Source organism: Eulemur rufifrons, chromosome 24, assembly GCF_041146395.1.
Source record: "Eulemur rufifrons isolate Redbay chromosome 24, OSU_ERuf_1, whole genome shotgun sequence".
NCBI classification, from domain to species: domain Eukaryota; kingdom Metazoa; phylum Chordata; class Mammalia; order Primates; family Lemuridae; genus Eulemur; species Eulemur rufifrons.
Window position 1 is genome coordinate 12,027,328 of NC_091006.1, and position 13,063 is coordinate 12,040,390.

General features: G+C 46.2%; 1 pseudogene; it reads right to left on the reverse strand.

Moving 5' to 3' along the window:
* Positions 1–584: 584 nt before the first annotated feature.
* LOC138374197 (transcription initiation factor TFIID subunit 13 pseudogene) lies at positions 585–8,281 on the reverse strand (annotated as a pseudogene).
* Between the last annotated feature and the right edge of the window lie 4,782 nt (positions 8,282–13,063).

Sequence of the window (13,063 nt, forward strand, 5' to 3'; positions counted from 1 at the left end):
TAAAATCATTCTTGTTATCTGAAGAAAAGAATATTAAAACAAATTATCTTTTAAAACAGATGAACATTCTTACCAAAAAAAAAAAAACCATGCATTTTCCTATATCATCACCTTAAAAGAAACACAAAAAAGTTCACTATAATAACCTCTCAGACTACTTTTGTATAAAAGTTTCAGAATTACATAAAGCACATGTTTTAGAGTCAAAGATGCCATTTGGATTTTGCATATTAAACAGCTACTTCCATTGTAAGTATGGCTTACAATGGCACAAATATACCTAACACATAAATACTATTTCATCCTTTAGATAGTCAAAGTCAGAAGGAACTGCATGGTTGCAAGGTACTTCAACTTATATGTGGTCATTAAAACCAAATAAGTAATTCAAGTATGGTCATATAAAGGCAGGCAATCAATCCAATATCACTCTAAAATCAAAGGCATGAAAATAAAGGCAGAAAACTATGTTTCTCCACCTTTCATTTACATAGGTAGCTATCAGGACCTTACTGTAGAATATACACAATTATTATATATGTTTTCCCTAGAACATTATGGAGTTTCAGAAACTACAAAAGGTGTCATGATCCATAGTTTGCTTCATTAAATGCTTTTGTAGCTCATTTCAATTCTTCATTCATAGGAAGCAAGTCTTTAACCCTAGCAAACTTCCTTGGGTCCTTCTGAATCATGAAGACAATATCTTCAACTTGTACTTGACCTTGTCTTCCAGTTGACATTGCCTTGTGATGAACTCTATGACAAGATCTTCAAGAGTATCTGCTGACTTGGTGTAAGGGTTCTGGCCATCTCCATAGCTGTACATCCCAATTCTTTAGAAAAAAGTCTCCTTCTTCTATCTTGTCCACCTCCTCCAATTTCTTCATTTTCGTCCTCAAAGGTGGGGTCTTCCTTCTCATCTGCCAACCCACCAGCCCTCAAGTCTACAGCACCCCAGTGGCTTGCTTCTAGCCGGTTTCCCCCTTTATTGTGTTTATTTTCCGTCTCCTGTACTATTCTTGTAAGCCCTGGAAGGCAGCTTGGTCACAGCTGCATTTCCGGCACCAGGACAGCGTAAGGCATGAAGTTGGATCTGAGCAATTATTTGTCTCAGGAAATGTCAGAAAGGGAGGTAGTCCCTGCATGGGTCTGGTGGGACTGGTCCAGAACTTGCTAGAAGAACCAGGCTTTCCCACTCAGAGACTCTGGGACTGTGCTGAATAGAGGTCGTGAAAGCAGGTAGCCTTGTCTTCTTCCTGATCCTAGGCGGGAAGTGTTCAATTTTGCACCCTGAAGTATAGTATTACCTGTAGCTTTTTCATAGCTGCCTTTTATCTGATTACGTAAATTCCATTCTGCTTCTGGTTTGCTGAGCATTTGAAAAATCATGAATAGGTGTAGAATTTTCTTTTCCTTTCTTTTTGTTTTTAGAGACGGAGTCTTACTATGTTGCTCAGGCTGGCCTCCAACTCCCGGGCTCAAATGATCCTTCTGCCTCAGCCTCCTGAGAAGCTGGGACCACAGGGTGTAGAATTTTATCACATATTTCTTTTACATCTATTGAGATGATCATGTGTTTTTCCTTTTGTTCTGGTAATGAGGTTAATTACCTTGATTGATTTATGTTGATTGATTTTTGGGTGCTTAAACAACTTGTATCCTTGGGCTAAACCCTACTTGGTCTTGATGTATTCTTCTTCTTCTTCTCTTTTTTCTTTTTGAGACAGAGTCTCACTCTGTTGCCTGGGCTAGAGTGCCGTGGCGTCAGCCTAGCTCACAGCAACCTCAAACTCCTGGGCTCAAGTGATCCTCCTGCCTCAGCCTCCCGAGTAGCTGGGACTACAGGCATGTGCCACCATGTCCGGATAATTTTTTCTATATATATTTTTCGTTGGCCAGATGATTTCTTTCTATTTTTAGTAGAGATGGGGGTCTCGCTCTTGCTCAGGCTGGTCTCGAACTCCTGACCTTGAGCGATCCACCTGCCTCGGCCTCCCAGAGTGCTAGGATTACAGGCGTGAGCCACCGCGCCCGGCCTATTTTTATTTATTGTTTGACTTGATTTTATTTAGGAGTCTTGCATCTATTTTGTGAGGGATGTTGACTTATAATTTACTTTTTTAAATTAATTTATTTTTTTTGAGACAGAGTCTCACTCTGTTGCCCGGGCTAGAGTGCCGTGGCGTCAGCCTAGCTCACAGCAACCTCAAACTCCTGGGCTCAAGCGATCTTCCTGCCTCAGCCTCCCGAGTAGCTGGGACTACAGGCATGTGCCACCATGCCCGGCTAATTTTTTCTATGTATATTTTTAGATGTCCATATAATTTCTTTCTATTTTTAGTAGAGACGGGGTCTTGCTCTTGCTCAGGCTGGTCTCGAACTCCTGAGCTCAAACAATCCACCCACCTCGGCCTCCCAGAGTGCTAGGATTACAGGCATGAGCCACTGCGCCCGGCCTATAATTTACTTTTATTGTAAAGTCCATATTAGATTTTGGTGTCACAATTATGCTGGTCTCATAAAATGAAATGGGAAGAACATTCTCTCCCTCTATTTTGTAGGAGAGTTTGTGCAAGATATTATGTATTCCTTAAGTATGTGATACAATTTACCAGTGAAGCAAATGGGCCTGGAGTTTTTGTTAGAAAGGTTAATTATGGACTTAATTTAATGAATATATGATTTTCGTATTTTAAAATTTCTTCTTGTGTCAGTTTCAGAAAGTTCTATTTCTCAAGGAATGTGTCCATTTCCTCTAAGTTGTCAAATTTATTGGCATAAATTTTTTCATACTATTCTAAGATCCATTTGATTTCTCTGGTGCAATAAATGTGACAGATATCAAATAAGAAGAAAGATTAACATCAATCATTTTTAACATCATCTCAAAAAGTTAGAAACAGAACAGAGTGAAGAAATAATAAAGGTGAGAGCAGAAATTAAGAAAATAAACAATGTACAATAGAAAAAAGAAACCAACAGACATACGACTTTGTTTTGTTAAAGACTCATAAAATCAACAGTGACCTGGCTGGGCGAGGTGGCTCACGCCTGTAATCCTAGCACTCTGGGAGGCCGAGGCGGGAGGATCGCTCGAGGTCAGGAGTTTGAGACCAGCCTGAGCAAGAGTGAGACCCCCCCACCCCCGTCTCTACTAAAAATAGAAAGAAATTATCTGGCCAACTAAAAAAATATATATAGAAAAAATTAGCCGGGCATGGTGGCGCATGCCTGTAGTCCCAGCTACTTGGGAGGCTGAGGCAGGAGGATCGCTTAAGCCCAGGAGTTTGAGGTTGCTGTGAGCTAGGCTGACGCCACGGCACTCACTCTAGCCTGGGCAACAGAGCCAGACTCTGTCTCAAAAAAAAAAAAAAAACCACCAAAACACTCCAGGTACATTTGGCTTTGTCAGTGAATTCTACCAAACAGTTAAGAAAGAAATAACATTGATTTTATGCAAATTTCCAGAGAATTGAAAGAGGGAGACCATTTTCCATTTTATTTCATGGGACCTGTATAACCTGGATCTAACAACCCAGGCAAGAACCCTAAAATAAAGGAAAATTGTAGGTCATGAACTTAGATACAAAAGTCCAAGACAGAATATTAGTCAATGAAATCCAGAATATATAAAGAAAGGATAATACATTCTAACCAAGTTGAGTTTATTCCAAGAATGTAAGCATGGTTTAATATTCAAAACAAACTACTAATGCAATTTGCTACATTAACACAATAAAGGGAAAGTAATATTATCTCAATATATGTAAGGGAAGCATTTGATAAAACTCAAAATTCACTTGTGATTAAAAGCAATGAACTCTTAGCAAATGAGGAAGAGAAATGAATTCTTTCACTTAATAAAGGGTATGTGCAAAAAAATCCTATAGGAAACATGATGTTTAATGTTGAAATGTTGAAAACTTTCCTTCTGTTACTGGGAATGAGACAGGAACATCCAGTACTTGTTACTTTTATTCAACACTGTACTGAGGGTTTTTGCAATAAAGAAATCAAGGGCCGGGCGCGGTGGCTCACGCCTGTAATCCTAGCACTCTGGGAGGCCGAGGTGGGCGGATCGTTTGAGCTCAGGAGTTCGAGACCAGCCTGAGCAAGAGCGAGACCCCATCTCTACTAAAAATAGAAAGAAATTATATGGACAGCTAAAAATATATATAGAAAAAATTAGCCGGGCATGGTGGTGCATGCCTGTAGTCCCAGCTACTCGGGAGGCTGAGACAGGAGGATCGCTTGAGCTCAGAAGTTTGAGGTTGCTGTGAGCTAAGCTGACGCCACGGCACTCACTCTAGCCTGGGCAACAGAGTGAGACTCTGTCTCACAAAAAAATAAATAAATAAATAAATAAATAAATCAAGATGTAATAAAGAAAGAAAAGAAAATATTAATAAAAGGTACAATGTTTAGAAAGGAAGAAACAAAACTATCATTATTTGCAGATGACATGATTGTTTAGGTGGAAAACCCGAAGAATCTATAGATAATCATTTAAAATTAATGAGAGAATTTCACAAGGTCACTGGATACAAGTCAATGCAACAAAACTTGATTACTTTTATATATTCCAGCTGCAAGCAATTAGGAAAAAAATTTTAAAAAGTGGATGCAATTTACAGCAATATCAAATAAGTAGGGGAAAAAAAATCTAACAAAATCTGTGTATTATCTTTACACAGAAAACTATACGCAACATTACAAAAAAAAAAAAAAAACAAACTTAAAGTAGACCACAATAAATGGAAAAGGTGCTCAACTTCATTGGTCACCAGGAAAATACAAAATGAAGCCACAATGGTCTTCCTCTACTGCTGTGACAATGCCATCAGCATGGCTAAAATTAAAAGACAGACAATGCCATGTTTCGTTGAGGATATTGAGTAACTGAAAGTGTAAACTGGTAAAATCACTTTGGAAATCTATTAAGTATTATCTGTAAATTTGAACCAATGATTTCTCTATCACCCCCAAATTCCACTTCTGGGAATATATTAACAGAAATGCATATATATGTGTGTGTGTGTGTGTGTGTGTGTGTGTATATGCCAGAAGGGTGCACAAGAAACTTCACGGCATCATTGTTTGTAACAACCTAACTGGAACCAACCCAAATGTGCCCCAGGGAAAGAATGGATAAATTAAAGGTGCTATGTCACACAATGAAAACCACACAGACGTCAGGATGAACCCAGCGCTGTTATAGGCAACATGGATGAATCTTGCAAACTATGATGAATGAAGTCAAACACCGTGGAAGGCACACTCTGTGATTCTGTGGATAGAAAGTTCAAAAACAGGCAAAACTGTTCATCAGGAGGCAGGATGGTGATCATTTTTGTGGGGTCCAGACTGGGAGCTATTGAGGGGATCTTTGGTGTTGCTGAGAATATTCTGTTTCTCATGCTGGGTGGTGGTTACACAGGTGTGTCCCCTCGGTGAGAATTCATTGATTTGTGCATGTCCTCACCCAATGTCATACTTCAGTGCCCCTACAGGTGGGCCAAAAATGGAGGCATTTTCCAGTGAAAACCTGAAGCAAAGAGCAGTAGACAGAAAGGGCCTCTTTTCCATGGAGTCAACCTGAGGCTCAGATGAGCTTAGGAAAAAGGGGCTCCTGTCCCAGAAGGAAGAGAACGTGGTCCAGAGAGATCAGAAGAAAGGACCCAATTTTCTAAAACAATGAATAGACCTTATTTTATTTTACTTATACTTTGCACGGTTAATAACTCTGCACCATGGGGAATTCACAGCATGTACCGTGAAAATTCTCCCCAGCCCCACAGTTCTTCCACGGGGCTGCCACTGTCAGCTGCTTCCTGTGCGTCCTCCTACATGACGACATATGGGAGCAAAATGGTACCTGTGTCCCGTTTTCAAATTTCTACACGTCCTTGTCTCTCTACTTCACTTTACTTATATGTGGAGTCTAAAATAAGTCAAAGTCATAAACGCAGAGTAGAAGGGTGGTGGTGGCCAGGGTGGTGGGGAGGGGGCAATGGAACTCGTTTTCGTGCCCCACCCCCAGTGCTGCTGAATCAGAAACCCTAGGGCTGAGGCCCAGGAATCAGCGTTTCGGCAATCTCTCCAGGGGATCCTCGTGCCTGGCAGACCTTGAAAATCTCTGGCCTCCCCACGCCATGCTGAGGTGGTGGCAGGGAGGCTGGTTTCCAAGGCAAGAACGCTTTTGATCTGCATTTCCTGCAGGGTGGAAGTCAGGCAGTTACTTTGCCCCGAGGACAGACCTTGGCAACAGGAGAGGGTTCTCTGAGCCGCTGTGACTGGGCCTCTCCTGAGCAGATGTCATGATAAGAGATGCTTAGATGCTCCCACCTCTGGGGGCAGACATTGAGATAATCCCATCGTATTGGTGAGCGTGGGCAAGGGGAGCGACGCCTTTGCCCCAGGTCAGACAGCTGATAATCATAAAGACTGTTATCTGTATGGAGAAAAACAACAACTTGATCTCTACCTTGTACGACACACAAAAAATTAATTTGAGATGGATCACAGAGCTAAATATGAAAGGTAAAATATAATACTTCTAGAAGAGAATGTGAGAGAATATCTTCACGGCCTTGGGGTATACAAAGGTTTTTATCTCCATCACTCTGGAGCCTTCCCATTGTTTTCCTCCACTGAATTGTCAGGAAGGGTTTGTTGTTAAATCAACATACTGAGTAGAGGGGGGATCGATTTCTGGACTCTTTTTCTACTTGTCCACATTCTTTTAATTAATACTACACTTCTTTAGTTGATACCACACTACTGTAATTAATAAATCTTTATATTAATTCTTGGGGTGAGGGGGAAAGACCTTTAGCCATTCCCAGCTTCTCTCAGACCTACACCTGCAACTGCAGAGTTCAAGGGAGTTTGCTGAACACCAGAAAGAGACAAGGAGCCCCCCAAGGTCAGGAGCTGGTCCAGCACTCACAGCCAGGCCCCCCGCTCTCCTGTTGGATAGAAACGATCTCACATGACACAAATGGACAAGGTCATTCTTTGTGTTGCAGCGATCTGTGAGAAATCCTATCTGAACACAGAGAAACACACACATTGTCCAAACCACCACCGAGACCAATGTCCCCCTGTCCTGGCTAGTATGAGTGACACCGTTTCTTTACAGATCAGAGCTCCAGCCACACTCCACCCTCCTCACCTTCAAGATAAGGTAATCATAGAGTGACCCTCGGTCCCTGACAGCATCCAACCTACAGTAAAGCCACTTTTCTTTTTTCTGTATAGTGTAGTAAAATAAGCATAGCAAAATTTACACTGTAGCCGTTTTAGGCATACGGTTCGGGGGTATTGGGCACATTGGTATGGTTGTACAACCATCACCACCTCCCATCTCTGAAGTTTTCCCATCATCCCAAACTGAAATTCTGCACCCATTAAACATTAAACGCCCCATTCTCCCCTCCCCCAGCCCTTGGGAATCTCTAGTCTATTTCTGACTCTATTAATTTGCCTATTCTAGATATTTCATGCAAGTGGAATCATACAATATTTGTATTTTTTTTTTTTTTTAAGAGACAGGGTCTTGCTTTGTCACTCAGGCTGGAGTGTAGAGGTGCTATCATAGCTCTTGGGCTCAAACGATCCTCCTGCCTCAGCCTCCCGAGTAGCTGGAACTACAGGCACGTGCCACCACACTCGGCTGATTTATTTATTTATTTATTTTTTCATTTTTTTTAAGAGACAGGAACTTGCTATGTTTCCCAGGCTGGTCTTGAACTCCTGACCAAAAGTGATCCTCCTGCCTCAACCTCCCTGTCCTGTTTTGTCTGGCTTATTTCATTTAGCATATTTCCAGGTTCACGGATATTGCAGGAGGTGGCAGAACTTCCTTACTTCTTTCTTAAGGCAGAAGCATATTCCATTGTATGGAGAGACACCCCCTCTTGTCTATCCCCCTCATCCATTGATGGACATTTGGATGGTTTCCACCTTTTGGCTATTGGGAATAACGCTGCCATAAACATTAGTGTGTTTGGGTTCCTGATTTAAATTCTTCTAGGTATAAAACACATTCTATTTTGAACCCTTTCCCAAATCATCAAACACAAACTCAAATCCTACCATCCGTTCTTTCAAACACCCTCTTTTTGAGACTCCCCACAGACCCTCTCCTTTGTCCTGTCTTCCTCTTAGCAACAAGCCAATAAACCCAACTTGGCTTGACCACTAGTGCCCCCTTGATGGTCTCTGGCTGAGTGATGTTGACCAATATCTCAAAAATCAACCTGTGCTCCAAAAGCATTTCTGGGAAAACACCAGATTCCCTATCTCTTCACCTACTAATCCCAGGCATGGTCTCTCTTCTTCATTTTCACCAATCTAATAAGCAAAAATTTACATTTAATTTCTTTAAAAATTTATAGAGAGGGGGCCCATTCAATTGCATCTTAAAGACCAAGGAAATTGCTGGATTATTCCTGTTGATAGTGGAGCCATCATGAGTCTTGGTGACCAATGCGTTCTCAGTCACCCAAAAGGAGAATAAAATCTCCAATTGTGTTCTCAGAAAGGAAGAATGTTCTAGAATGTTCTCAGAAAGGAAGCAAACTAAATATCCAATTATGGTAGAGTGCTAGCTACCATGAGATACTAACCAGCAGTTGGAGAGCAAGTAAATTTAAAACCACAACATCTATTGGTTTTGTTTAATTTTGTATTTGATTTCCTATTGAATTTTCATCTTCCACTGATTCCAATGTTTAGATGCAGGTCTGTGCAGCTCAGAGGGCTGGACTCATGCCAACTAAGCTCATGAGCCCAACATAGAAAGCGGAGTAAACCAGAGCCCAGGTCATTTACTTACAAGGAGAAACCAGCAAGGCTCCACTTGAGTACCCATCAGACCACTGGCCAGTGGGCAAATCCCAGTCCAGAAACCAACCATTACCAGGGCTATGTATACTGAACCTTCCCACATCCAGGCACCAGGGGGCAACTTCAGGAATGGACAGCAGGGGCCAGAGTGGCCTCAAGGGACCGGGGAGGAGGCTGCTGGATGACCCAGGCAGGAGGGGTGGTGGCTGCACAAGGTGGCCAGCAGGGAGGTGGGAGGAGCAGGCAGATTAGATTCCCTGGCATTGGCTCCCGGGGACTGGCTGCCTGTCCTAGGATGGGGACCCTACCACGGGTAATGATGCTGAATGACACCCCGGAGTCCCTTGTCGGGGAGGAATGCCACCTCCCCCTGGGCTAGAGCCCCATGAGGGTGAAAGCAAAGTTGTGTTGGCCACGGGGGTCTCCCAGCCCTGGCCCCCCGCAAACAGTAGCTGCTCAATAATGAAAGGCTTAATCAATCATTCAGCTCCTCCAGGGGGCAGGGACTGCAGGGTGGGGTAGGAAAGGGAGGGTCCCAGCAGGGTGGGCCTGGGTGGGCACGCCTTGGAGGTGAAACATATTTAAGCCCTGGGTCCTGTGAGTGCAGCGGCATGTTGGAGACACAGCGGGAGCAGGATGGACGACCCCAACTGTTTGCAGGGTGAGTGGGGGTGGGGACGTGAGGGGCCCCGGCTGATCTTGTGGCCCTGGCTGCAGAGTGGCAGCTGGGGCACCCAGAGAAGGACTGGGCTCATGTAGGATGGCTTCCTGCCCTCTAGAGTGGGGAGGATTTAGTGGTGTTTGGGAAATGAAATGAAATTATGCAAGTGAGCTGAGCAGAGGACTGGGCACACGGTCCCCTCTTCCCAAGTGTCTGGGGTCCTTTAGCCCTTGGATGGAGGGGGACCTGGGGGAGGGCAGAACAGGCCTGAGGCACCAGCCAGGGGTGCTGTGGGGTGAGGAGCCACCTGCCTGCCTTCCCCAACTATGGGGTCCCTAATAACGGCAGGAGCTGTTATCATTTCAAGGATGTGGACGCTCAGGCCCAGAGAGGTGCAGGGTCTGGGCTAGGAGGTGGAGAGTCAGGGTCTGACCCAGGGCCTGTGGTCCAGGTAGCCACTGTCACCCAGGGGCCGCCTTTGGCCTTAGGCGCCTGCTCCGAGCCGGGCCCAGGGGAGGGGGTCCCTAGGGGGCTGCGGGCTGCTTTGGGACTCATCTGACCCTGTTCCCCTCCCTCCCTCAGGCCCAGGGTCCTCAGATGCCCCAAAGAAGCAGCGGCAGGAGCGCACCGTCTACAACAAGGAACAACTGAAAGAGCTAGAAAAACACTTTGAGACCAACAGGCACCCCACCCACGAGGACCGAGAAGCCCTGGCTGAACGACTCAACCTAACGGAGTACCAAGTGCAGGTCTGGCCCCTCCATCCCCCCCAGTAATGATAAGAACCTCTCCCCGCCATTGTCACTCTCCGAGTGCCTCCCTCCCTCCCACGAAGGAGAAGAGACCCCCCTCCCCCGGTCTAGCTAGCAAGGGGTCCCGCCGGGGGACCCAGGGCTGCACGGAGTCCCGCTTCAACTCTGTGCTACGTGAACCCACCAACACGATGGGCCCAGACTGTCGCTCCACCGGGCCTCCCGGTGCGTGGATCTCAGAGTTCCCCTGTGACCCCGGTGATCCCGGTGACCCTCTCCCGCAGAGCTTCCCCAGGCCCTGGGCTCCTGGGAGCCAGGCCTGCGCCAGCCACCCCTCCCCTTGGCAACCGGAGCCCCTGGGGCCTCTGATGAGTCTGGGGCGGAGAGGCCTGAGGCAGGCCTTGCACCAGCCTGTCTCACACCTCCTCCCTCCCCTCTGTCCACCCCCCTAGGTGTGGTTCAAGAACCACAGGGCCAAATACGCTAGGCTCCAGCGACAACTGCAGGGACCAGAGCTGCGAGGCCTGGGAGGCCATGGAGGCCGCGGAGTCCGTGGAGTCGGCAGAGCCCGCGGAACCAGCGCAGCCGGCGCTGCGCCCACCTGCCCCAGAGCCCCCGCCCCTGGCGGCCCCGTGTTCCTGCAGGGCCCGAGTTTCCAGAATCCCACTCTGCCCTGCCCCTCGGGAATCTTCCCAACAGCCCAACCGGCCGCCTGCAGCCTGTATCAGACCTCGGGGGCCCCTGGGTACGGCGCCCAGGAGGGCTTCCCGGGTGCCCCAGGCCCCACGCCAGGCTCAAGCCAGGGCCCAATTTCAGGCCCACTCCCAACCCCAGGCCTAACCCAATACCCATATTCAGGCCTGCAGCCAACCCCAAACCCACCCCTGGACCCATATTCAGGCCCGCAGCCAACCCCAAACCCACCCTTGGACCCACATTCAGGCCTACAGCCGATCGCAGACCCGCATTCAGGCCTACAGCCGATCGCAGACCCGCATTCAGGCCTACAGCCGATCCCGGACCCGCATTCAGGCCTACAGCCGATCCCGGGCCCGCATTCAGGCCTACAGCCGATCCCGGGCCCGCATTCAGGCCTACAGCCGATCCCGGGCCCGCATTCAGGCCTACAGCCGATCCCGGGCCCGCATTCAGGCCTACAGCCGATCCCGGGCCCGCATTCAGGCCTACAGCCGATCCCAGACCAAACTCCAGGCCCAACTCCAGACCCACTGTGGCTGCAGAGCCTCTATAACTCCCACTTCTTGTCGGACACTTCTTTACCCTCCGATTACTCAGGGGTTTTATCATCATCCCAAGGCTCCTTCCTGGGCTCCTCGGTCTCCAGCACCTTGTCTGGGGACCTAAAGGGGGATGATTTGGGGTCCAAACAAGACTCAGGCCCCAGATTGTTTCAGGATTTATAGAGCGGAGTGGTTGTGCCTTGAAGATCCCAGGAGGGCTGGGTGCTTTGTGTTGGCAAATGCAGCTCCTTGTACAGTGGTATCCATGGGTTTTTGCATTTTTGTTTTTTGCCTGATTTTGTAGTTCATTTGTTTATTTATTAATGTTTATGATTTCTTTTTTTTTTTTTGCAGAGGTTGTAAAATTTTAATTCAAAAGTTGTGGATCCATTGCATAAAATGTAGAAGTGGCCTTCATATTTATAATCATTCAGCCTTCATCATTTATCATTATCAAAAAATAAAATGAAATAAAACTTTTTTCCCTTAAAGTGGTATGCTTTCGTGCCATATTTAGAACACCCAACAAAAGGAGGCATTTCCAAACTAAAGCTAAGAGTCCTTTATGAAAGTTTCTTTTTGTGGCAGGGAAATCATTTATTCACTAAAGAGTCAGTGACATCATAAAATAGTAGATAGAGCTAAAAGTGTTCATAGAGACCACTTGGTCTGATCTCCTATTTTAAAATCACAAAGTGTTTTTTCAACAGCATCCACTGTCTCCTTGAAGATCATTTCTTCCTTTGACGTTTGACCTCATTTGACCCCTGGCCCATTAATGCTTCTCTTCTCTTCTCTTTTTCCATCAGCCCTCTGGGTCTCACTCCCCCATCTGTGGCCTGGACTTTCGCAGCAGGCTTGGGAGCACTGCTCTAACATGCAAACTGGAGCTCACCCCACTGACCTGCCCTGTCTGCCATTCCATGAGGCTCCCGGCCAGCCTCATGTCCTCAGAGTTCTCTTGGACATTTCTCTGGCGAGCATGTCCTCCCCAGCTAGCATCTGCACTCTCACCCCATCACTCGATTCACAGGAGCAAGTCACCACACTGGATCCACTCCAGAGCCAAGCTCTGCAACCTCAGGAGCTGCCCAGTGCTGCTGGTTGCTTCTTTCATTCGTCTCGTACCAATATTCCGTTGCATGCCACGCTCACAAAATCTCTTTTTTATTTTATTTTATTTTTATTTTTTGTTTGTTTTTCAGCTCATTATGGGGCTACAAAAGATCAGGCTATATACATTGCCCATGCCTCCCCATCCCCCCCGAGTCTGAGCTTCAGTTGTGTCCATTCCCTAGACAGTGCACATCACACTCATCATGTAGGTATGCTCCCCTCCCCTCCCCCCCCCCAGTCAGAACTTCAAGCGTGTCCATTCCCCAGGCAGTGCGCATTTCACTCAAGTTTATGATTTCTTAACATAAAACTTATACTGCTAATATCTCCTATGCTGTGGCTTGTCGTTTTACTTTTGCTAAATAAACCACTCTGGGTACCACTAAAAATATTCGTTGGCAGACTGATACTTTAGTAAAATCCCACTGCACCCCAGAACC